This window comes from Artibeus jamaicensis, unplaced genomic scaffold (assembly GCF_021234435.1).
Source record: "Artibeus jamaicensis isolate MK-2021 breed Jamaican fruit bat unplaced genomic scaffold, CSHL_Jam_final scaffold_916, whole genome shotgun sequence".
Classification (NCBI taxonomy): Eukaryota; Metazoa; Chordata; class Mammalia; order Chiroptera; family Phyllostomidae; genus Artibeus; species Artibeus jamaicensis.
Window position 1 is genome coordinate 24,953,127 of NW_026522059.1, and position 25,382 is coordinate 24,978,508.

General features: G+C 35.1%; 1 protein-coding gene across 5 annotated transcripts in view; it reads right to left on the bottom strand.

Moving 5' to 3' along the window:
* The window catches only part of RIMS2 (regulating synaptic membrane exocytosis 2), a 470,156-nt gene that overhangs the window by 416,273 nt on the left and 28,501 nt on the right, over nt 1–25,382 (bottom strand). The window contains exon 1 of one of the 5 annotated variants that reach the window (XM_053661101.1): nt 16,416–16,458. The exons of the other annotated variants lie outside the window; for them this stretch is intronic. The gene's annotated coding sequence lies outside the window, so the exon portion shown is untranslated. Of the gene's footprint in view, nt 1–16,415; nt 16,459–25,382 lie in introns of those variants that run through there. 5 annotated transcript variants of the gene reach the window in all.

Genomic DNA, 25,382 nt, shown 5'->3' on the forward strand with positions numbered 1-25,382 from the left:
CTCCTATCTCCTTTGTATCCTTTGTAGATGCTAAGTACATATTTAGTGTATACTGAGTACACATTTAAATGAAAGAGTCCCCTAGGTAAACAGAATTCATTTATCTTCCAAAGTAAGGACTTCCTGGTACTCAGCCAGTCACAATTACTAAAGCTCAAGCAAATGTGTAACAGCCAAGTAGCAGGAAGTGGCAGGACCCAGGTGGACCAAGTAGCATATTTTTACACGGTAATCAGATATCTTAGAAAAAATGAAATTGTCGTAAATGCAAACATTGGAGACAGAGAGTCACAGAATCAGAGTAGCTACATATCAAAGAAGCAAAGAAATAAATAGGAAAATGAGTCTCTAGAAATAGGAACAAGTCAACCATAACAAACTTGGAGAAATTGTTCAGGATAAGGCTATGAACAATATTAGGCTGAGAGATACCTATTTGTATATAACAAAGTCTTAGTGGAAAGTACAGGAGGGAAGACTGGTATACAAAAAGTATTGCCTTCAGATTCACTGCTCTAAGAGTAACATGAGCACTCCACAGCAGAATTTTTATGGTTGTTAGAAACACTTTTTGTCCAAATATCTTTTTAGTTAATGAAGTGGGAGAGCCTAAGGCAAATATGATATCCAGTTTCTCCTGGAATAGCATCCAATAAATATTGTCTCTTAGGTAGTTCCATACAGATAAGCAGTTCCCCCCAAAAAAATGAAGCCTACCTATAGTCAGCAGATGAAAGACTTCAATTGGGTTAAAAAAAACACAGCATACTGTAGTCAATGGTCAACTGAGGACAATTATGGGAAAGATGCAATATCTAAAATTAATAAACCCAATATTGACATACCAGCGAAAATAACACAAATACCTAAAATCCAATCTTCTCAAAGGCAAAAGATATTCTGGCTTAATCACTTAAGTTGTTCTAGTCATTTGCTTTAATAAGCTTGGTCTTACCTAAACTAAATTTAAATATTTTTTAAAAAAGGCTAAAAAACATTTTGAAAATTATCTTGTCATTATTTTATCTGCTTCATTTTCCCCTTTTCCAACTAAGATTCTTAAGATTATTTTAAATCAAATTTCTTTTAAAATGTAGATAAATAAAATGCAAATGAGTTTAAAGTATTTTGAAGCTGCCAAAAGTAATTTGTTTTAAAAAGTTGTAATCTAAGAGTTTAATAAATAATCATTCAACCAATGTATTACCAGCAAACAGTCTCACCTACAAAAACAAGACATTTAAGTAGTCTATAATCAAAACTGACAGTTGGCCTCTGACAGTTGCAACTAAGCCTTTCAATATTTAATATGAAACTGTGTTTCTAAGCAACATTGTCAACAAAATCTTTGTTTAGTGGACATATTTGTTTTTTTTACATGCCCGACATCACTTTCTTTAGGGAATCGCCATCCCCCATGCTATGTGGTTCCAATAAAGCTGCCTGTGGTGTCAGGTAAATAACTCAGCTCTAAGTAAACATGGTACCATTACTTTTTGCACACAGTAATTGGTCTGAAAATGGGCATGTGACTGAAGCAGAGATAATAAGAGTTCTTCCCTGGGTTGGTTCTGGATAGACAGCATAACATAGTGGTAAGCACACAGAGTCAGCCTAGACTTTAACTCCTGGCTCTACCACTAACTAGCTGAATGATTAAGCAAGTTATTTAATTGGTCTGTCTGTTAAAATCTTCATCTTTAAAATGTAGCCACTAATACTACCTTCCTCACAGAGCTATTATGAAGATTAAATATAGTAAAACACACAAAGAACTTAGCATAGTAACTGGCATATAAAAACCATTAAATAAATTTAATATTACTTATTAGTACCATTACTATTATTACTGTTTGTTATTGGTGTTATAAATGCATGATAAGACTAATAAATTGGGACATGTGGCCTAAATATGCAAGTGCCTTTGTCAGTTGTAGAGCAAATAGAAAAAAATTCTGAAGCCAACAAATAAAAAGAGGCAGAGCCAAGAGAACAGAGTAAAGAAAGCCCTAAAGAGACTTCTGAGACTCTAGTTCCAGTCACCTACTGGACTTCCCAGGTATATGAGCCAATATTTTTTTTTCCTTAAACTAATTTGTTTTTTTTAACTCAAAGAAAAAAGATACTAACTAATATAAAATCTTATGTCTATAAATCACAATAAATGGAAATGTATACACATCAAATAGATGGATTTCAAAATTTGTTGATGCAGTATACACACACACAAAAGGAAAACAGCATTATTCTACATACTCAGAGGATAAAGAGCTAAATATAACTCTACTGGGTGGTAATATGTGTTGCCTGAGAATCTTGGCCAAATCTTCAAATTAATAGCCTATTTCTATAAATGTCTTATTACAGTATTTTCAGGAAACCTCAGGCAGACTGGTGTGGGAAAAGTAGAAAAGAAGAAAATATGGATGAGGATGGAAAGGTAAATTGATCAGATTATTGTGGATTTTTATACCATATTGAGAAATTTGAAACTTGTTCTGTTAAAAATAGAGATTTACCATATTTTTAAGAACATAAGTGACATTCTTTTATTCATTCCATTCCTGTTTACTGCATACCTCTTATGAGTCAGGCACTATGCTAGAATATATCCACACAAAAACTGCTTTAGTGACATTTATAATATAGTGATCATGTCTGTGTTCTTTCAAGAATATATGATGACAAACAAGAATGGATAAGAAAATAGATGAGAATAGATAAGAAAAGGAAAAATCTAAAGCAGACTGAATTAGTCACTAGTATGAAAACAGTTAAAAATGACTCAAAAACATCTATTTTGAGTAATTAATATTAGGACCAGAAAGAAGAAATAAACAATCAACCAGAACAGAATAAAGAAAGAAGAATTTTTTTAAATTAGAAAAGGCTTAGGAACCTCCGGGACAACTTTAAACAATCCAACATCCAAATCATAGGGGTGCAAGAAGGAGAGCAGGAAGAGCAAGAAATTGAAAACTTACTTGAACAAATGATGAAGGAAAACTTCCCCAATCTGGCAAAGGAAATAGACTTCCAGGAAGTCCAGGAAGCTCAGAGAATCCCACAAAAGTTGGACCCAAGAAAGCATACGCTAAGGCACATCATAATTACATTACTGAAGATTAAAAATAAGGAGAGATTCTTAGAAACAGCAAGAGAAAAGAGGACAGTTACTTACAAAAAAGTTCCCATAAGACTATCAGCTGATTTCTCAAAAGAAACTTTGCAGGCAAGAAGGGGCTAGAAAGAAGTATTCAAAGTCAAGAAAGGCAGGCACCTACATCCAAGATTACTCTGTCCAGCAAAGCTATCATTTAGAATGGGAGGGCAGATAAAGTGCTTCCCGGAGTTCATCATCACCACGTCATTATTCTGTGAAATGTTAAAGGGACTTATCTAACAAGAAATTAAAAACTATGAACAGCAAAATGACAACAAACTCGCAACTATCAACAACCAAACCTAAAAAAAGCAAAAACAAAAACAAACTAAGCAAACAAATAGAACAGGACAGAACCAGAGAAGTGGAGATCACATGGAGGTTTATCAGTGGGGAGGGGGAAGGGGGAGAATGGGGGAAAAGGTACAGGGAATAGAAGCATAAATTGTAGGTACAAGATAGACAAGGGGAGGTTAAGAATAGTATAGGAAATGAAGAAACCAAAGAACTTATATGTACGACCCATGGACATGAACTAAGGGGGTTGGGAGGAATGCAGGTTTGAGGTGGGTACAGGGGGAGGGGATTAAAGGGGGTAAATAGGACAACTATAATGGCATAATCAATAAAATATATTTAACAACAATACAAAGCAATAGTTTGTATCAATAAATACTATAAGCTTTACTGAAAGTTTAAGTACTTCCTACTAGAAGGTATACTCCATGAAAGTTGTAATCACTATTAAAACCCAGGGTCTAGAGTAGTGTCTTGCCCTTAGTATGTGCTCAATAAATGTGTTCTTTTTCAACAAAGTATCTTTAAGATTTACGAGCAGAAATATCCATCCAATAGTGAATTTATTTATGACTATTGTGCATCAAGTACTGTGCTAACAATAAATAAAACACAATTCCTTACCTTAAGAAATTTATAGTCTTGTGGGAGTACTGTTAACCTTTTCCATCTCTAAACACTTTTGCATCTCCTGCCCAAATTTTTTCCTGGGAAAATGTTCACTGAAGTCAAGCATCAGAGAATTACTGAAGTAGGAGAGGGTTATTCTTAAAATAGTAAATATGCATGTGAATTTAGTCAAGTCATTTAAAGAACAAAAAATGTCATTTCATCAGGGTAAATAAATAATAAAGAATAGGAAATAAAATAATTTTTAAATCTTGAAACTTATTTTTTTCAAAACTGGTCTTTTTCCCTCAAATTCCACTGTATACATATTATAAATAAGACAAAAGAACAAGTACCATTGAAAGACAGAAAATTAAACTTATTTTGTTGTTAGAGTTAGATTTACAGAGTTTCACTGTTAGCTATTATTAAGTAGCAAGTAAATCCTTCACAAACTTCAGCACTTCAAGAAATATTTGGGACAAACCTTTTCACTAAATTTGGCCCACAAGTATGTTACAACATCAGTATTGAAAGTAAATTTCACAGTTTAAATAAGAGGTCTGGAAATAAACCCACAATAACAAAATATCATAGAAGAACATTACATAAAGACAGTATGGGTCAGGATTTACAGCAACATACAGAAGGGTTTACCTCATCCTCTCCAGAAGGATCAGTGAAAACTTCACAGAAAAGATATTTAAGAGGAGTCTTAACTGAGTAGATTATAACTCATTATAAGATATAAGACCAATATAGAAAAACCAATTGTACTTCTATACACTATCAATGAACATTCCAAACATAAAATTGAGAAAATAATTACATTTAAAAACAGTAACAGAAATAATTATATATTTAGATATATTTAACAAAAGAAGTGTAAGACATGTACGCTGAAAACTGGGAATCATTGCTAAAAGGAATGAAGGAAGAGCTAAATAAATGGAAAGACAGCACACATCTTCAGACAAGAAGACTTAATATTGCTAAGATAGCACTACTCCCTAAGTTGATTTAGCAATTGAATGCAAAGGTTATCAAAATCTAAGCTGGATTTCGTGGATATTCTCAAACTGATTCTAAAGTTCAGCTGGAAATCAAAGAACCCAGAGTATTCAAAATAATGTTGAAAAAGATGAACAAGTTTGTTTACTTCCCAAGTCCAAAAGTTACTACAAAGCTACAACATTCAAAACAGAGTAGGACCAGCATACAGAGAGACATGTAGATCAATAGAATAGAACTGAAAATCCAGTAATAAACCCTTATATCAAAGCTGAATTGACTTTCAACAGGGGTGTCAAGACAATTCAATGGAAATAAATTGGTTTCTCAACAAATGCCACTAGGTAAACTGTACATACACATGCAAAATAATGAAGTCACTTAATATAAAATTAACTCAAAATAAATTAAAGACATAAATGTAAGGACTAGAACAACACAACTCTATAAAACAGAGAAGTTAATTTTCATAACTTTGGGTTAGGAGATGTTTCATAGAGATGACACTAAAGAACAAGTAACAACAAAAAGATAAACTGGACTACATCAGAATTTAAAACTTTTGTCCATTAATGAGTATCATCAAGAAAGTGAAAAAATGATCCACAGAATGGGAGAATATATTTGTAAATCACACACCCAATAAGGTACTTCTATGCAAAATACACAACTTTTAAGACTCAATAATAAAATGATAATTCCAGTTAAAACTAGGCAAAGGATTTGAATGAGCATTTCTTCCAGGAAGATTTTAAATGGCCAATAAGCACATGAAAAGGTGCTCAACATTAATTAGTCATTAGGGAAATGCAAATCAAAATCATGACAGAGAACTTCTATATACACACATGTTTTTAGTTTGTCATGTCTCACATGACAGCCCAATCAGGACCCAGCCAGCCAGATAGGACCCAGCCAGAGTCCTCAGCATGAGGCTACTCTAAAGATGTGGCTAAGAATCTGAAGAAGGAACTATACCACATGAAAACCAGTCTTTCTATCTCTTCCCTTCCTCCTTTCCTTCTTACTTCCTCCCTCCCTCTCATTCACACTCTCTCATTCTCTCTCTTGTTCTCATTCTTACAAAAAGATGGCCATGCATAGTGCCTAAAAATGTGAACAGCAATGGCCGGATAGTTGGAATAAACCCATCATCTCCCCAGCTGAATACTTTAAAGTATAAAATATTTGTTTAAAAGTACAGGCTCTGATGCACTTACTAAAAATCAGTTTGTTTTTTCCCTGTAATCATATTTCAAATAAACACATGTGAGTTGAGAGTTGAAAAACAAGATTAACTTTAGTGCATGTGTTACAAAAGTGTTATCCTTCCTCTATAAAGAACAAGTAGGACCAAAAATATGCAAGAGACTTAGTCATTGCAGCATAACAGTATAGGCTGTGATTTGAGGTCATAAAAACAGGCCAGGAGAAACACTTACTATATAAAGATTTTGAGTAACCCAGTCAGGTAGGGACTAACTCATTTTTACTGTTATCAAGTAGCTAATATTTATTAAGTCAAGAGGAGCATATCTTTTCGTTTTGTTGCTAATATGAATAAGGAATTGGTTCTCAGTGGATCAGGACTGGTAATTTATGTATCTCTTGCTTTCACTATAATCATAATAGCTAAATAATTTTAATCATTATAAAACCAATAAATCAGATGTCAAGACATAGTGATTGGGTGATATACTGAATGTTTAAGTAGCATCTCTCAGTGAAAGGAGTAGTATTTCTCTTACTGACATATGCCTCAATTTTTTATATTGATACAAAGAGCATGGGTTTTTTAATTTTAAAAATACAGTCATTTGGAATTCCTGTTATTTTTATTTATCCAGATAAAAGTATCTAAAATTAAAATATAAAAACTGCTCTTCATAAGACTGATAATTAGATTGTTATTTGTAAATATGAACCACTGAGATAATGCCTTAATATGTGCATATTTTAGATTTTTGATTACATAGAGGAAAAAATGGCAAGAAGCTGTACTCTGTTAAATTAACATAGGTGGTAGCTGATTTTGGATGTGCCAAAAGTAATCAAGACTCAACTACAACCAAGGATGTACACAGCCCACACCAGGGGCACGCCTCAAGTACCCAGCTTAGGTAGGAGGGAAGACTATGCCACTGAATCCTACAGAACACCTATAATATTAGGCCACTCTACCAAGCCTAGGAGACATAGCTACTCTACCTAATACACAAAAACAAACACAGTGGGGCTGCCTAAATGAGGAGACAAAGAAATATGGCCCAAATGAAAGAACAGAACAAGACTCCAGAAAAAGAGCTAAACAAAATACAATATACTAGATGCAGACTTCAAACACTAGTTATAAGGATGCTCAGTGAACTTAGTGAGAACTTCAACAGTATAAAAAAGGCATAAAATGCATAAAAAAGAACCAGTCAGTAATGAAGGATACAATAATTAAAATAAATCATAATTTACAGGGAATCAACAGCAGAGTGGATGAAGCTGAGAATCAAATCAGCAACTTAGAATATAAGGAAGCAAAAAACACCCAATCGGAACAGCAAGAAGAAAAAGGAATTTAAAAAAACTGAGGCTAGTGTAAGGAGCCTCTGGGACAAATTCAAGCACACCAACTTCACATCATGGGCATCCCAGAAGGAGGACAGAGAGCAAGAAATATTGGGAACCCATCTGAAAAAATAATAACATAAAACTTCCTTAACTTGATGAAGGAAATAGACATATAAGTCCAGAAAACACGGAGTCCCAAACAAGGTGAACCCAAAGAGGCCTACCCCAAGACACATCGTAATTAAAATGCCAAAGTTTAAAGATAAAGAAAGAATCTTAAAAGCAGCAAGAGAAAATCAGTTAATTACCTACAAGGGAGCCCCCACAAGACTCAGATGATTTCTCAAAAGAAACTCTGCACACTAGAAGGGACTGGCAAGAAATATTCAAAGTGGTGAAAAGCAAGTGTCTACAACCAACATTACCCAGCAAGCTATCATTTAGAACTGAAGGACAGATAAAGGGCTTCCCAAATAAGAAAAAGCTAAAGGAGTTCATCATCACCAAACCATTATTATATGACATATTAAAGGGGCTTATGTAAGAAAAAGAAGATGATCAAAACTATGAACAATAAAATGGCAATCAATACATATCTATCAATAATTGAATAAAAAAATAAAAAAGCAAGCAAAACATAAGAATCATAGATACAGAGAATATTTTGATGGTTGCCAGATGGGAGGGGGATCAGGAGGATGGGCAAAAAAGGAGAAGGGATTAAGAAGTACAACTTGATAGTTATAGAATAGTCATGGGGATGTAAAGTACAGCATAGGAAATAGAGTAGCCAAAGAACATATATGCATGACCCATGGACACAAACAATGGTGCAGGGATTGCCTGAGGGATACAAGAGGCTGTGTGGAGTGGGGCAAAGAGAGAAAAATTGGAAAAACTATAATAGCATAATCAATAAAATATAAATTAAAAAATAAAATAATAATTTAACAAAATAGAAACAGAAGCATAGATAGAGAAAACAGACTGACAGCTGTCAGAAAGGAGAGGGTTTGGGAGGCTAGTTGAAAAAAGGAGAAGGGATTAAGCAAAAAAGAGAAAAAGAATATATATATTATATATATATATATATATATATATATATATATATATATATATATATAAAATATATATATGACACAGACATTGACAACACTATTATGATAGCCAGAGAGAAAGGGGAGTCAGGGAACTGAAACTGGTTAAAGGAGGGCATAAGTGGGAATGGAAAGACTTGACTTTGGTAGTGAGTGCATGATGCAGTATGCAAATTATGTTTTATTGAATTGTAGACTTGAAACCTGAACGTTTTTATTAACTCCAATAAATTTAGTAAATAGAATTACTTGATCTTTGAGTTTCATCTATCAAATAAGCATGGTACGACCTCATTCCCAGACTTTTTAGCTATAATTTAATAAAATGATACATGTAAAGCATCCAGCATGATGTCTGCTGCACTATAAATCTTAGTCCCTTTCTGAACTTTGGTTCTTAGGTCTTTTCACATTTCTCCTTCACTCTAAGCTTATAGTATTCAGAAGATTGTTAAAGCCCTACTCATATTGTCACATTTAGCTACCCAAAAGTCCCTTGCTAAGCCTATCATTAATCAAAACAATAGGGTCACTGTTTGGTAAAATCTGAAAGTGCAGAAGCCAACCAGGTGACCAAAGTTCACAAAACTGGCTCCTGCAGCCTTGTCAAAATGTTGAATGTTTAATTCTGGCAAAGTTCTGCAGGTATTCCAAGTAGATCAGCTCAATGATCAGGTTAAACATAATATTAAAATCCTGAGCATGTATTTGAGCCTGATGTGCCACTTGCTGAATGAATAATCACATTTATGAACAAGGTTCTTGGTAGTTTCTAATCTACCAAAAGTCAAAAGTTTAGAATATGGGTTTAGATAAGGCTTTCTATAAATGCAGCTCATTGCTAGACTATTTAAAATCATCAGAGTGAAGTCATAGGCTGCACGTCAAGGGAAAACAAAGCATTTCTACTATCCCTCCACACCTGCTCTTACTCCTACTGTTACCATAGGTAGTCAGCTAATTATTAATAAAGGAAGAACACAAGGGAATCTGACATTGTTCAGTCTATTGGGCTGGGGAGCATGGGCCTGTTTGCTTAGCCAGAAGACTACAGCTCCACACACCCCACAGAATCATAGCATTGCCCTGACAACGATTAACACCGCTCCCTTCCCCTCTCCAGTACTGGAGTGTTGGGGGAGTCCAGGGGAGGTAAACATATGTGCAATAGAAGTTAAAATGGTAGAGGACGGCGGTGCTTGACCATAGAGGCCTGTCAGTCTAACCTGGGAAAGGAGCTAGGGGGTGGGCCCATCAGAAGCCTTTGAAAGCTTGGGACGGTGATGGGTTTTTCTGAAAACACTCCTGGTCCTTCCCAAGCCCAAGATAATATAACCCCAGAGAATAAAGAAGAGCTCTCTCAATGACCTGCATTCACCATCTGCACTCATACATGGCACTAGCAGTGAGTGGCAAGATCATCAGCCCCTCAGACTCAAAACACCGGTTCCAGGCAGGAGACTGGATACCACAACACAGCAATCAATTGCAGCCAGGAACACAAGCTAAACTAGGTGGATGGAGAGAAAGGGAGGACAAGAGTAAGCTTTAACATGGCACAGAAACTCTGGACATTGGCCTTTGTTTTGACCTTTTTGAAGACACAGTTGTACTTTTTCCATGGTGGGATGGATGGAGATAGGACACAGGACAGTCTTCCACCCCAAAAAATCTAGCTACACCACAATCTCCCATGCATGAATCCATGAAATATTTCTCTCAGGATGCTGTGAAAGAGGGCACTTCAATGGGTAACACTACTGGTCTAATCTCTTACAATGCTAGAATAAAATTTCATTAGAAATAAGGAGGTCTGATATTCAGAGCTGATGATGAAGATAAGTTGTTCTAGTTCTGTCCACAGTTTACAGTTGTTTCTGACTGGCCCACTTTGCAAAGGATGGAAAACAGAGAAAAATGAGGTGATGATACTGAGACCAACCATATATAATAATGTTCTGAAGTTGTAAACAAACTACATTCAAAAGTTCCTCAAAAAATTATTTTAGCCAGGAGACAATGGATATATGAAGCAAGGAGAAACAAATTCCTCTAGATTACTCATAAAAAAAAAACTAGGCCCTGGCTGGTATAGTTCAGTGGATTGAGAGCGGGCCCCTGTGAAACAGAGTATTGCTGTTTGATTCCCAGTCAGGGCACATGCCTGGGCTGCAGGCCAGTTCCCAGCAGGGGACACATGAGAGGCAACCATACATTGATATTTCTCTCCCTCTCTTCTTCCCTTCCCCTCTAAAGATAAATAAATAAAATCTAAAAAAAAAAGAATATAATGGAATACTTTGGGAGGGAATAATATTTTACTTAGGATACAAAGTTAGTATTCCAAATCATCCAAAGAAAGTACAAATGTTCTTCTGTTAATGAAATATGTGAATGACTTAGAAATGTCTTTTCACACAGATAAGAAATATAAGTTCTGACACTGAGCATATTCATCACTCAAACACTTGTAGACCTGAATTAGATTCTTCTCAAATTAGATTTGCTTTCTAGCATGTCATTACATTGAAGGTTAAGGTTGAATGATAGTTCTACAACTGAATCTTTAAATACTTAAATTTGTGGAACCTGCCTCAAAGCCTGAAAAATGTTATTGGAACCATGGTTGGAGCTGGGAAAATACATACTCTGAAAGTCTGTGTGGGAATGGAGAACTTGCTACTAATTGCTATAACTTCTGATAGCACAGGGAGCATTAAAGCACCTGATATTATTTGTGATGAATATTATCATTGAAATGACTGTATCGCCGTAAAATAAATTCAACAAATAAGCACAGTTTTGCCTTGGAATTATAGGTTGAACTCAGAAATTTCACCAATTCTGCAACAAAAACAAATTTCCAAAGCCAAGCAGTATTTTCTTCTGTAGAGACAGATACAATGGCCCTGAGCTCAAAAACTGTAATTTACCACTTCTTAGCCATCAAACTTCTATGCAATAGAGCAAGTCATCATACTCAGTTTCTGTTTCTGACAAAAATGCACATAACTGATAGTTAAGTCCAGAGAGAGAACTGAGTTCGCTGTTGACACTACTATTTTCTGCAAAGCACTTACTTATAAATAACATAGGGAGTAACCATGGGTGTTAAAGACCTTATATTTCCATAAGGTTTGTAAATTTATCCAACTTAGCCTTTTTCTACTCCATACAAATTTTTATCACCATCAGTTTTAACACATCGTAGAAGATTCCACTTCAAGTTGTACTGAATTTGTGTTTTCTTAAATTCTTTAAAAATGGTCTTGCCTCTTGTTGTTCCACACAGACTGTTCACAGAGGCATATTCTTCAGTCACAACTTGGTTCTGATTCCTCAAATAAACAACAGAGCAGTACCAATAATATATGTCAACTCAGCAGGACCAAGGAAAACTATTCAAAATCATTTGCCTTGTTTTTTAAATGGCAGTAAGGTATTGCTCCTAAGGTCCTCCAATCTTTGAAAAATTATTCTGATTGAAAAGCTTACTGTCTGTAAGCTTTCAGATACTTCCCAAACCTAAATTGTTTACTTGAATATAATAAAGCCAATCAACATTACAGCAAATGTTCTATTCTTCAAAATGTGATCAATTTTTTCTTAAAGCTTTTAAATAATTTAAAATGATATTAAGTATTGATCCCAAATGTATCTTCTGTCCCACATACAATTTTACAGACATAACCATGGAGCAGAGAACGTTAAAATAATTAGCAGAAATTGGACATGTACTAGTAAAACTCAAGTTTTATTTCAATAATCATTAAAAATCTAAAGTATAATTCACTTGCTTCATAATGCAACAAGTGTGTAAAAGTTAAATTTTTCTAATAATAGAATTATAAATATTCAAAGTGGGAAAAGCCAGAGCTAGACCATTCAGCCCTGTTTCTTAATTTTACAAATGAAGGAAGGTATGAAACTTCAAGGCCACAGAACTGATGGAAGAGGTAGAACTGTTGCTACCTCTTATTTTCACTTTTATTAAAATATGAAAACTAACTTTTCAATATGTAAATAAACTGAGGTGGCTAATCAGAAATGGCCCTGACTTTATCTTTTGTAACATTATAATAATCATGTTTATAGCTTGCAACTAGTATTATTGCCAACCTAAATCAGTACTATTCATTTATCCATGAAACAATGAGTTCAAACTATGTAATAAAATAATACAGTAAATATTTTAAGCAGCTCAGAGTCTAGCAGATACACAAACACATACAGATCATTTTATTATAGTGTCATACATAGAATATAGGAAAATGCAGTCCTTGTGGACTAACTATATTATTTAATATAATACTTAAATAAATTAGATCCCTTACCAGCAGAAAGAACTTTCTAAGATCCCATTAGAGTAACTGTACTAAAAAAAAAATGTAAACGGCTCAGTAAAGTATCTGATTCAATGCATACTATATATATATACATATATATATATATACACATAAAAGGTACTGTGACATATTTCCAGTCATTTTATGATTTGTAGCCAAATTTTCAAATACTTTTAAATCTCTGTCTTGCTTTGTACTCTATAATATTTTTGAGGAACAGAAATTATTTTCAATTCAATACAATATACCAATCATTTGCTACATGGTTACTGCTCTTTTACTCCTGTTTAAGAATTCTTTCCCCAAAATCCCAAAATCATTGACATGTTTTCCTGAATTGTCTTCTAGAAATTTTATCAATTTGCTTCTACATTTAGCTCTGGGATTGATATGTGAGTACAGCATATAGTAGGAGAAAAATATTAATTCTTTCCACCAGAATATCACAATTGGCCCTGCACTATTCATCGAAAACACAGTCTCTCCCTGCTGCTCCGGCTGTGCTCTCCTGTCATAAACCCAGGTGTCCATAAATTTACAGTTTGTTTGGGTTCTCTACTCTGTTACTCATCTGTTAACCTTTGTACAATTAGCTCAGGGTCTTAATCATGGTAGAATTATAATAATTCTTAACATCTGGTAGAGTATTTGCATTTTTATATAAATTTTAGAACTAGCCTATTAATTTACTTAAAGACTAAATAAACTGCTAGAATTTTCATTTGGGAGTACACTGAATCAGTAGATAAACTTGAAGATAAGTAACATTTTTTTTACAAGATAAATTGTTTTTAAATATAACTGACTTTTTAAAAAAGATTTTATTTATTTATCTTTAGAGGGGAAGGGAAGGAGAGAGAGGGAGAGAAACATCAATGTATGGTTGCCTTTTGTGCGTCCCCTGCTGGGAATTGGCCTGCAGGGAACCGGCCTGCAACCCAGGTACGTGCCCTGACTGGGAATGGAACCACGATTGTCTGCTTCACAGGCCCATGCTCAATCCACTGAGCTACGACAGCCAGGGCGATAATTAACATTTTAAGAACACTGAGCATTCCAATTTACCAACATTATTTAATTCTTATTTGTCTAAATAATGCTTCATTGTTTTCGGTGTGAAAACCTTACCTATCCTTCCTTAGATTTATTTCTTGTTATATGATGTAAATCATTATATTTTAGATTTACTTTCTGGTGTTGTATTTATATCAAAATATACTTTTCTATATAAATTTCCACACATTAACTTTGCATCCAGAAACCTTGCTAAAATCCTCATTAATTATAAAAGTGTATCTTTTAAAACAATTCTCTCCATACCAACATCAGCAAAAATGTTGTTTTTTTTTCCTTCCAAATTCCTACATGATATATTTCTTTTTCTCACTGGCTAGGACTCAGGAGAAGTGTTGAGAAGGGGCAATCCCTTTCTCTGTCTTACGTAAGGTATTTGCTATAGAGTCTTTGTAATATTTTATCAGATTAACAATGTTCCTATCAATTCTTAATTTGCTAAGAATGTTTATCAAAAATGGATAATGGATTTTATCTAATATATTTTCTACATCTCATGGCATTATCACAGTTTTTGTGAATTAAATTGATTTTCAAATGCTAAACCAACCTTATACTCCTGGAATAAACACAATTTAATCATGTTCTATTATCTTTTTTCTTGATAGACTTCTGCTAATTGTTTTTTTTTTTACCATTTTTCTTCTACATTTCTGAGGAAAATTTAGCCATAATTCTCTTTTATAATAAGTAATATCAGGTGTTGGTACCAAAGTATTGCTGACCTTACAAAATGAACTTTAAATTGTTCTCTTTTTTTCTACTCCCTGAGTTTAAAATAAGTATTATTTCATTTGCAGAGATGTCTGCTAAACCATCTGGTCTTTAAGCTTTCTTTGTGAGAATTTTAAAATTATAGACTCAATTTCATTAAGAGTTACAAAGTAGGTCAAGTTTTCTATTTCTTCTTGTACCAATTCTGGTAAGTTTTATTTTTCTAGGCATTTATCCATATCGATTCATTTATAACTATATTGTCATAAATTGACCATAATATCCTTCAATTACTTCTAATGTCTATAGGGTCTATAGTGATGTCTTTTTTCCATTTTTGATACTAGTTAGATGTACCTTCTCTCTTTTTTTTCCATCAGTGATATCAGGTGTTTACCACTTTTTATTAATCTTTTCACTGTTAATCTTATGTTTGTTTTTCTTTTCACTGATTTTCCTCTTGCCTTTATCATTTACGTCCTTCTTTTTCTGGGCTTAAGTTGCTGGGGTTTTGATTTGACTTTCCTTAGATAAGTGCATTCGATCATTTTCACCCGTCTTCCTTTGTGACAGATGGCCAGGAGCCATCAAGTACCTTCAGAGGAACTTAGCCGCATCATACAAATTTTGACAAGTTGTATTTTCATTATTATTCAAGTAAAAATATTTTAAAAGTTTCTTTGTAACTTCCTCATTAATCCTTGGGTTATGTGGAAGTGGATTTCTTGATTTCTAAATATATGGAAATTTTCTAATTATATTTTATGTTACCAATTTCCAGTAATGTTCAGAGAACATATTCTGTATATTTTTATTATCTGATTTTTTGTTGAAAATTGCTTTATGATCTGGGATATGTTATGATCTGGGTCAGTTTTTGTGTTCCATGTGCACTTAAACAGAACATACGTTCTGCAGGTATTGAGTGCAGTGTTCTACATATATCATAAGGTAGAGCATATTAATCATTTGTTAACATATTCTATATTATTACTAATTTTTTGTCTACTTGATCTATTGAGTATCTGAAAAATCCATTATTTGGCTCCCTTTTCAGTCTTCTGCTACGGTCTTTGTTTTGCTTAGTTTCAGTCATATGAGCTTGTCTCCAGAGTGCCTGGCTATTTTTGTGTGCATGTAAGACATTTTATGAAAAAACTGTAAAAATTATTTGGGCTTAGGATATTATTATCTTCCTCCAAAAATAGCTGACTTTTGTTTAAACAGTTGGCTACAGTCACTAACTATCCTGCCTATCCTTAATCCAATCAATGATTCTAGACTAGGTTTTACTTACAAGTAGTCCATCCCATTTTTGATTTACCCTAACTCCTAAGGCATAACCCTTCAGGGTCCCAAGCCCAAGCCTGGGGAATTTGGCAGGAAATCCCTTCTTGGTGGACCCTAACCTCAAACTGCTGCTCCTTTAGCCCCAGTCTACGAGTGTGTCAAAAGCTCTTCACAGCTTCTTAGCCTCTCAGACACCTCTACTGGTAACAGAAGTTTCTCCTAAGGGAAAACAGCCTCACATGCCCCGCTCACCTCTTCGAGTTTCCTTCTTCTCCAGGATCTTGTCCCCATAAGTCTTCACTGATGTGTTAGCTTTCCGATACCTTCAAACAGATGATTTTTATATATGATCCATCTTTTCTAGTTGTTCTCAGTGGGAGAGTTAGTCCAAATTGCCTAATCCACCATCACCAGAAGTGTACCTCTCAATTCCTCTTATCTGTAAAATGAGGATAATAATGACAACTTCCTCAAACATATTATTAAAAAGATTAGAGTGCCTATTACATACTAAGTGCTCAAGAACTTTCAGCTATGGTTTTCAGCTACCTTTCGCTAATCCAAAACAAGGCACAGTTAATACATATGTTGTGGTTTTGCCTGCCTATGATCCATTCTCCTCTAACACCTGAAAATTCCTTTGACAAACTAGTCCTGAACTACTGAGTGACCTTGATGTAGCTGTCAACCAAGGTGCCATGTCCTCCTCTGATGAAAGGTGGGCAACTAATCAAAGCTAGTGCAGATCTGTGTCTCTGCTGGTAATGTGACCTTTAAGAAGAAAGTGGTAAAGCTGATCCACACAAACAGTAAGTAGCACCATGAACAGGGGATCCATTAATTTTGGCAAACTAGCTATCAAGAGCTATCCAAATTTCTGTCCTTTCCAGGGACTAGTTATTCTACTTTTCTGAGAGCTACCATACTCTTATCATAAATACATTTTCTTCTTAAGTTAACCAGCATCCATTTTTTGTTGCTTGAAATCAAAATACTTAATTGATACCCCAACGCAGATCTCATTTTCAACAGTTTTCTACAGGTCCCTATAACTTAATCTTTCTGTCAACTGGGAAAAAACAAAAGAAGAAAGTCTTGACATTACTCTGAAAGTTGCAAAAATGTTTCTTCTCTCTTGCGATTAAAGAATCAGTACTGTATAACTTTTGTCTGTGCTGGTTCTTTGCTGGCTCTCAGCTCCATTCCTGCTCTTCCATGCTCTCCTTTTATTTCAGAAGGCAAGGAGCCTATAGACTACATTTCTCCTACTCCCTTGATAGCTAGTTTCCTTAAGTTCTGCCTCCGGGAAACACTAGTAAAAATCTGATGGCAAGAGAAGACAAACCATTTTATTTTCTTCCTTCTGTATCTAGATCCTGCGGAGACAGCAACAGTATTCCAGGAACACCAGCAGAAGTTTGATCATGGGTTCTGTCTACAGCAGCAAGAGCAGCACCAAATAACTATCTTGCAAATGCTGGTTACTACAACATCAGTGAAGTTACAATAGAGGTAACAGTGGGTGACTGCAGGCTCTAGAATGTTCTAAGGTGAGTCCAGCATCATCAACAAGACTACAGGCTTTCTACATCACTAGATCCACAGGCTTCTAGGCTTTTTGCAAAGCAGTAGCAGCTCCAGGGGTAGCAGTAATACTCCAAGAATCTTAGCATCATAGTACTTACGGGCTCAGTTTAACACCATTCCCACTTTTAGTCTTAGAGGTGGTAGTGGCTTCCTATAGTTGGTGATATTTCAGTAAATTCAGCACCCACTTCTTGCTTGTCCAGCCCTTACTTTTTGTAATAAATTCCCTATATTAAATTCCCTTTGTTTGAAATACTTAAAGTAACTCTTTTTTAATTATACAACTTTCAGTGTCATGGGCATTTTCTTTTTCTATTTTTCCATTTTTGTGTTTCTTTTGTCCACTCATTTTTTTCATTTATCTACTCCACTTCTCTGCCCTCTCTCTTCATTCATTTTTTTTCTTCTCGACCTAGCTCTTAAGTACACCAATAGTATCTATGTCATTTTTTAAATTATAATGACACTCGGGGCAAAAGAGATTGAAATGTTTTCAATTTAAGTAATCAGTAGTTCAAACACAAAAACAGTAAGTTCCTCAGAAATAATAACTCTTTATTGAAATCCAATTTTTGTTATAATTACTAATGTCAATATCTGGAAAAAATGTAACCACTACCATAATTCACCACTTCAGTGGCAACATCTTCTTAGCCCAAAAGACTAAGACAAGTAACAACTTTAATTAAAATATAGATTATAACTGATAGCCTTAGGTTATATTTCATGTACCATTTTAAAAGTATCATCATTATCCCATAATAAACAAGAAAACCTTGATACATGTTTCAGAAGATACCAATAAGACAATGTCAAGATATTTAACTCACCTAACAGTTTTTTAAAAATCTACTAGTTGTGTCTAGAAGACACAACAGTTTCATCTGTTCACTTGGGATCACAAACCAAACAACATTTGTTCAAAACTAAACTCCTGTTTGGACCAGGAACCTGGTACCTCTCTCACACCACTCTGAGACACTCTCTACCACCACTTCCCCTCCCTCCCCTACATCAATATACTCAAATTCTGCACCCTTAAATTGCCATTATATTTAAAATAAAACCAAACTCTTTGCCACATCATATAAGTCTCTACCTAATCTGGCTGGCTCCTGCCTACTGATCCATCCTCAGTTTATCTCCTTTCCTTACCCAACACACAGAGATAAGGAAAATAATCAACGGTCACAGAATTATTCAACCTAACTCAACATACATAAACACACATGCATGCACAAAGTCCTTTTCAGTCCTTGGGCAAATCCCTCCTATGCAAGTTCCCCACATACTCTGTCCTCTCTCTTATTCCAGAGAAGTGGTTAAAATTAAAGTTAATGACATCTTTCCTAGGCAAGTCATAGGTAGCAAGTAAACTGATGCTCAATCAAAAATTGAAGGTGGAAACTGCACTGTTCAGCAGGGAATACATTAACATAGAATGGATACTGAATATTCAAGAGATCTCCCCTTTCTCCTATGTGGTGAAGAGTAAATCATCTTTCATGTGCTTCCCCCTCCTATCTTCCCACCCTCTTCTCCCCACTCTCTCATGTACAAGCATCCTTACACCCCACATCCTCATTTCTCGCTACACCAAAATGTTTAACTCACATTTACCTTCAGGTTCAGCTTTTAGAGTACTTCTAATACTATACTAAAATTCCCTGACATTGTATCCCTTAATAACTCCTACAGTACTTTGAAATACTTTAAATAATATGTCTTTAATTCTTTAAAAATGTATTATTGAGCACCTACCAAGCATTGTGCTAACCTCAAAAAGGAATAGAATGATACAACATCACACACAATTCCTGTCCTCACTCTCCACATAAAAATAAATTCTTAATAACTAGTTTAACCTGTAAATAACTATCTGCTTGAGGATATAACATTATTTAATCAGCCATTTGGAAAATTTAAGGTTACTTTATTCTTATTTGCTATTTGGGAAAATAGAAATGATTATTTTTTCTCTAATGTGCTACAGATTGAGGAAAGAAGATTAAGAGTAGGAGAGTAGTAGATGCCCAAAGAAGTCATTCGCAAGTGGGGAAAATGTATCAAATGGTAAAACTAGGATAAACACAAGGTAGGCTCCACCAAGTTTATTATTTCACTGTGGCCCCACCCTGTTCTCATCAAACCTGGCACACAACAGAAACTGTCTTGTCATTAGTCGTCTTTGGGCCACAAGAATCACAACAACCCTGTTTCAAAAGACAACTATTTTTTTCTATTTTACTGAGGCTATCATAAAAAAAGCTATGTCTTAAGAAGGTCTGTTAATCAAGGTGATCACTCCATATAAACCCCAGGGAAATATTGATGAAATTTAATTATAATGTCATCCTAGTGTTCCTTAACCTTTCTCTTAAGTCACCACTATAAAGCTCTTACCCACATTTTAATAATACTCAGGTCCAAGTGAACTGATAGTCTAAAGAAATTCCCTAAAGACAAACCAGAAGCAACTAAACCACAACTTATGAAAAAAAAAACCTGTGCAACAGAATGGGAAAAAATATTCTTAAATAATACTGGAGGGGTTTTTTTTTGGGGGGGGGAACTGTAGATTTAGGAAAATACCTTAATAAGCTACTTCCAAGTGAAAGGGGAACTCTAAGGAAACAGTTTGATACATATAAAAATTGATAGAAATTGAGCCCTTGCTGGTGTAGCAAAGTGAATTGAACATAGGCTTGTAAACCAAGTAGTTGCTGGTTTGATTCCCAGTCAGGGCACATACCTGGGTTGCAGGCCAGGTCCCCAGTTGGGGGAATGTGAGGTGCAACCACACATTGATGTTTCTCTCCCTATTTTTCTCCTTCCCTTCCCCTCTCTCTAAAAAATAAATACATAAAATCTTTAAAAAAAAGAAATTGGAGAAAGAAGAAATAGAGGAGAAAAGAAAGGGAGAGCAAAAAAAAATAGGTGGGTTAACATTATCGCATAAGTTGGAACCCAAGTGCTCAGTGACTTTTAAGAGGGGAGAAAGTCTAATTCTATTTAAATTATCCACCTCATTCTCATTACCCCTAAATCTCCAGAGAAATGCTATGAACACCATTGCTTAATATGGGTAAAATTTTAGAACCCAGAATATAGGGCTGTGTCCCACATTTGGCTTAAAGACAGAACAAAGATAAAAGCAAAACATACAGCAAAATATGAACAATGGAATGTTTAATTTCTTTTGTTGTAATTGTAATATGTTCTGCAAGTATTAAAAATAATAGAGGAGAACATGCCATGAATATGCATGGCATGTTACAGGTGATGAGGTAGATGATCAAGAAATATATTCATAAAAAATTATGACATCCTTTTAGGTAAAAAATTTTATTAAAAAGTACTAAGCAGATATAAAATTGTATATATAATGCCTGTCCAGAAGGTATCCATCCAGCTAGGTAATATGAAATATAGAGACATTTATTGCCCTGGCTGGTATAGCTCAGTGGATTGAGCGCGGGCCTGTGAACCAAAGGGTTGATGGTTCGCTTCCCAGTCAGGGCACATGCTTGGGTTTCAGGCCATGTCCCTGGTTTGGGGCATGTGAGAGGCAACCACACATTGATATTTCTCTCCCTCTCTTTCCCCTTCCCTTCCCCTCTCCAAAAAAATAAGTAAATAAATAAAATCTTTAAAAAATATAGAGACATTTATTAAAGAAGATACAAGATACAAGAAACAACATATATAGGACAATGATGCCTCAGTCCCCTTCAAAGTAGGCACATTGGGACCTCACCCATTCTTCCAGGGTCTCTTCCACTGTTCAGAACACTTTGCCAAATCCTCTGTTGCACTTATCATCAGCACACATCATATTTTCCTGAATCTCATCAATGGTCTGAAATCTCTTCCCTTTCAAAAGCGATTTTAGATTGGGGAAAGGCAGAAGTCACAGGGTGCCAAATTTGGGTTGCAGGGGGACTGAGTCACTTGATTTGATGTTTCACCAAAAAACTCTGCAGGAGACATGACACATGAGCAGGCACATTGTCTTGATGAAGCTGCCAATCACCAGTTGCCCATACCTGCACCCATTTTTGTCACACTGTATCTCTCAACTGAAGAAAACCATTGAGATAGTACTTCTTATTAATTGTTTGGCCTGGAAGGGCATATTCTTGATGGACTTCTTTCCAATCAAAAACACAGTTAACATAGTCTTGATCTTGCTGTGACTTTGCCGCATCTTCTTTGGGTGTGGAGAAACAAGTGACTTCCATTGGAACGACTCAGCATTCATTTCCAGATCATAGCCATAGACCCATCATTCATCTCTGGTTATGATCATCTTAAGGAAATATGGTTCATTGGTAGTGGTTTGAAACAAGTCATTAGCAACTGCAGCATGATGTTTATTCTGCTTTGGTGTCAGAAGCCATGGAACAAATTTTGCCAGGACAGGTGTCACACTGAGATCCTGCATCAAAATCTTGGACACAGTAGTTTTTGGAATCCCCAGATCAGCTTCTAGTTCTCGCACTGTCAGCTGCCAGACTTTGATTGCAGCCTGTACACATTCAACATTCTCAGGTGTTTTGCTTGTTGCAAGCTTTCTAGAATGTGGATCACATTCAACAGATTCTCAACCATCTTTGAAGCATTTGTGCCACACTTTTATTTGCGCTGCACTTATTGTATTGTTCCCCAATGCCTTCTGAATCATCAGAATAGTTTCCATTGAAGAATGTTCAAGATTCATGCAAAATCTGATGCAAATTCATTGCTCTACTCACTCGGTCTTCTGAATTCCACAGCCACACAGTGAGCACATACATGCTCACTCAATGGCATCTACCGTACCCACTGACAAGTACAGTGAAGTCCTCATTGTTCACATGTACATTCCAATACACTCTTCTTGGCTGCCAGGTTACATCTATGCCCCGCAAACCATTCTCATTATATTAACAATGGCTGGGTTTTTTCCGGACAGACCTCATACACCATAACAGCATATATGTAAAGTATATGGTGTATATATATGGAATATGTGAAAACAAACAGTTGTGTAGGGTAGTAAAAGATTAGAGAATTTGGTTTTTTTTAAAGAGTGTATTACTGTTATTAAGTTTTATACTAAAAATTGAAATAAATGAATCGTCTTTGAATTTTCTATTTCTATATAATGTAGTCAATGCTCTACATGGAAGTATCTAAAAGATGGTGATTTCAGCACCTAAGATGGTAAGAGGAGAATTAATATAAATTTAGAAGTATTACTACTTGGATCAATTTGAAAAGGTTATGAACAGTCTTGAAAAACACATTTGTCAAACTACGGTTAAGTCCATAGGTCAAGCAGTTTGCAGAATTTTAAGAACAAAATTTTTTTTAAATACCATCATTCTTAGTTATGACAAGACTTTAAAAATACAATTGTCAGGTTAATAATGACAATACTAGAGTGAAGCTGAGATACTGATTAACTATTTTCAGCATGTTGTTAAAAAAAAAAAAAAAAAGACATCCCACTTTCCAGACTCAAGAGGGCAATTTGCTATTATCAACAGTTTCAAAAATTCTTTAGTGAAGAAAATGTTCAAGGACAAATACTCAGATGAATTTCACCTGTGTTCTTCTCACTTCCTCTCACACTAGTCTCATCATCTAACCTCAACACTGACCTTCACATAAGCAAATGAATCTAAATTCAGATAGGGATAGCAAAAACAACACTGGTAGCAGAAAACATAACCTGAAATTCTTAATACCTATTTTTTTCCTATTAAAGTCTATTGCATATCTTGTGTCAGGTGCATTATCTTTGCATTTCACCATAATCCTATGAAAAAGACATTATTGTCCTCAATTTACAGATAAAGCAACAAAGTCCAAGAGATTGACTTGTTCAAGACCACACAAGTGACTACCAAACTACGATATGACCCAGAGTTGCCTAATGCCAAAGCCTTTCCTTTGTACTTCTTGCACAAATTGTACTGCCATGACTTCTTGAAACCAGCTAAGGAAGCACAGGATTAGGAGGAAAATAAGCAGAAAAAGCAGTATTTGCAGTCATAAGGATACAGCCACTTACAAAGCTATTTTAACTGATTAGACTAAGACTATAGAAACTGCCCTAAATTCTAACGAGATGAAAACAAGAGGGAAATTTTTACTATACCTAGTATCTTACATTGTTACAAAAGCCAGCCCAACTCTAAATCAAAATCCTTCTGACCCTAGTAACTTTAAGCAGAAGTAAAAGTGAAGTAGCAAAGCCATAAAAAACAACTACTGAGAATAGAGTCCTGAGCCTAGGCCAGATATGAAGAGTTCTAACCTGAGGATTAAGCATTGCTTATAATAGTTAGAAAAGGGTCCAGGAAAGAGAACTAGATTAGAAACCGACTCTAAACTGGAAAGTTGTAACAGAGATTATTCATGAATCACAGAATGAATGAGAACTGTGGGGTAAAGCCAGGACAAAACTAAGAAATGTGAACTGGAAAGGGTGGGAAATAAGAGAGTGTTTGAAAACACTGGAAATACAGAAACATATGGTAAATCGTGAGACAGTAAATTGTGAGCTATGGCATGGTTATATAAATTCCTGCTGAAAAATCTGGTGGCAGATTGGAAGCATGTGTTCCAAAACAATTCCTTAAGATTCCTATTAAAGTTGAAGAAAATGAGTAATGAGAGTTTTGTGCCTTTAATGTTATCTCAGTCTCTTCAAAGGTGTATTTAGCATAAGTTTTTATTTTTCTTATTTTTAACTTAATCTTTATTGTATTTTTCCATGACCATTTAGACCCTTATACGCCCCTTCCCCTCAGCAATCACCACACTGTTGTCCATGTCTGTAAGTACTTTGTTTATTTTTCTCCAATCCTTCCATCCCCTAACCTGCCCTCTCCACTAGCTGTCATCCTGTTCTCCATCTATGAGTTGTCCCCACTTGCCTGGTGAGTTCAGTTTGTTCGTCAAATTCCACATATGAGTGAAATCATATGGTATTTATCTTTCTCTAACTGGCTTCTTTCACATAGCATAACCCGTACTGTCGCAAAAGGTAAAATTTTCTTCTTTTTTATGGCTGAGTAGGATTCCATTGTGAAAATGCCCCATGGTCGTTTTATCCATCCATCTACTAATGGACACTGGGGTTGCTTCTATATCTTGACAATTGTAAATAACACTACAATGAACATAGGGCTGCTTATGTTCTTTCAAATTAATGTTTTGGGTTTCTTTGGATATATTCGTGGAAGCAGAATAGCTAGATCAAAAGGCAGATGAATTTTTAATTTTTTGAGGTATCTCAATACTGCTTTCTATAGCGGTTGCACCAAACAGCACTCCCGCCAACAACGCAAACGGGTTCCCTTCTCCACATCCTTGTCAGAACTTGTTTGCTCATTTCTGGATGACAGTCATTCTGACAGGTGATATCTCACTGTGGTTTTAATTTGCATTTCTCTGATGATTACTGATGTCAAGCATCTTTTCATATGTCTATTGGCTATCTGTATGTCCTCTTCATAAAAGTGTCTATTCAGGTCCTTTGCCCATTTTCTTTTTTTTTTTTTAAGATTTTATTCATTTATTTTTAGAGGAAAAGGGAAGGAAAAAGGGAAAGAAATATCAATGTATGGTTGCCTCTTTTGT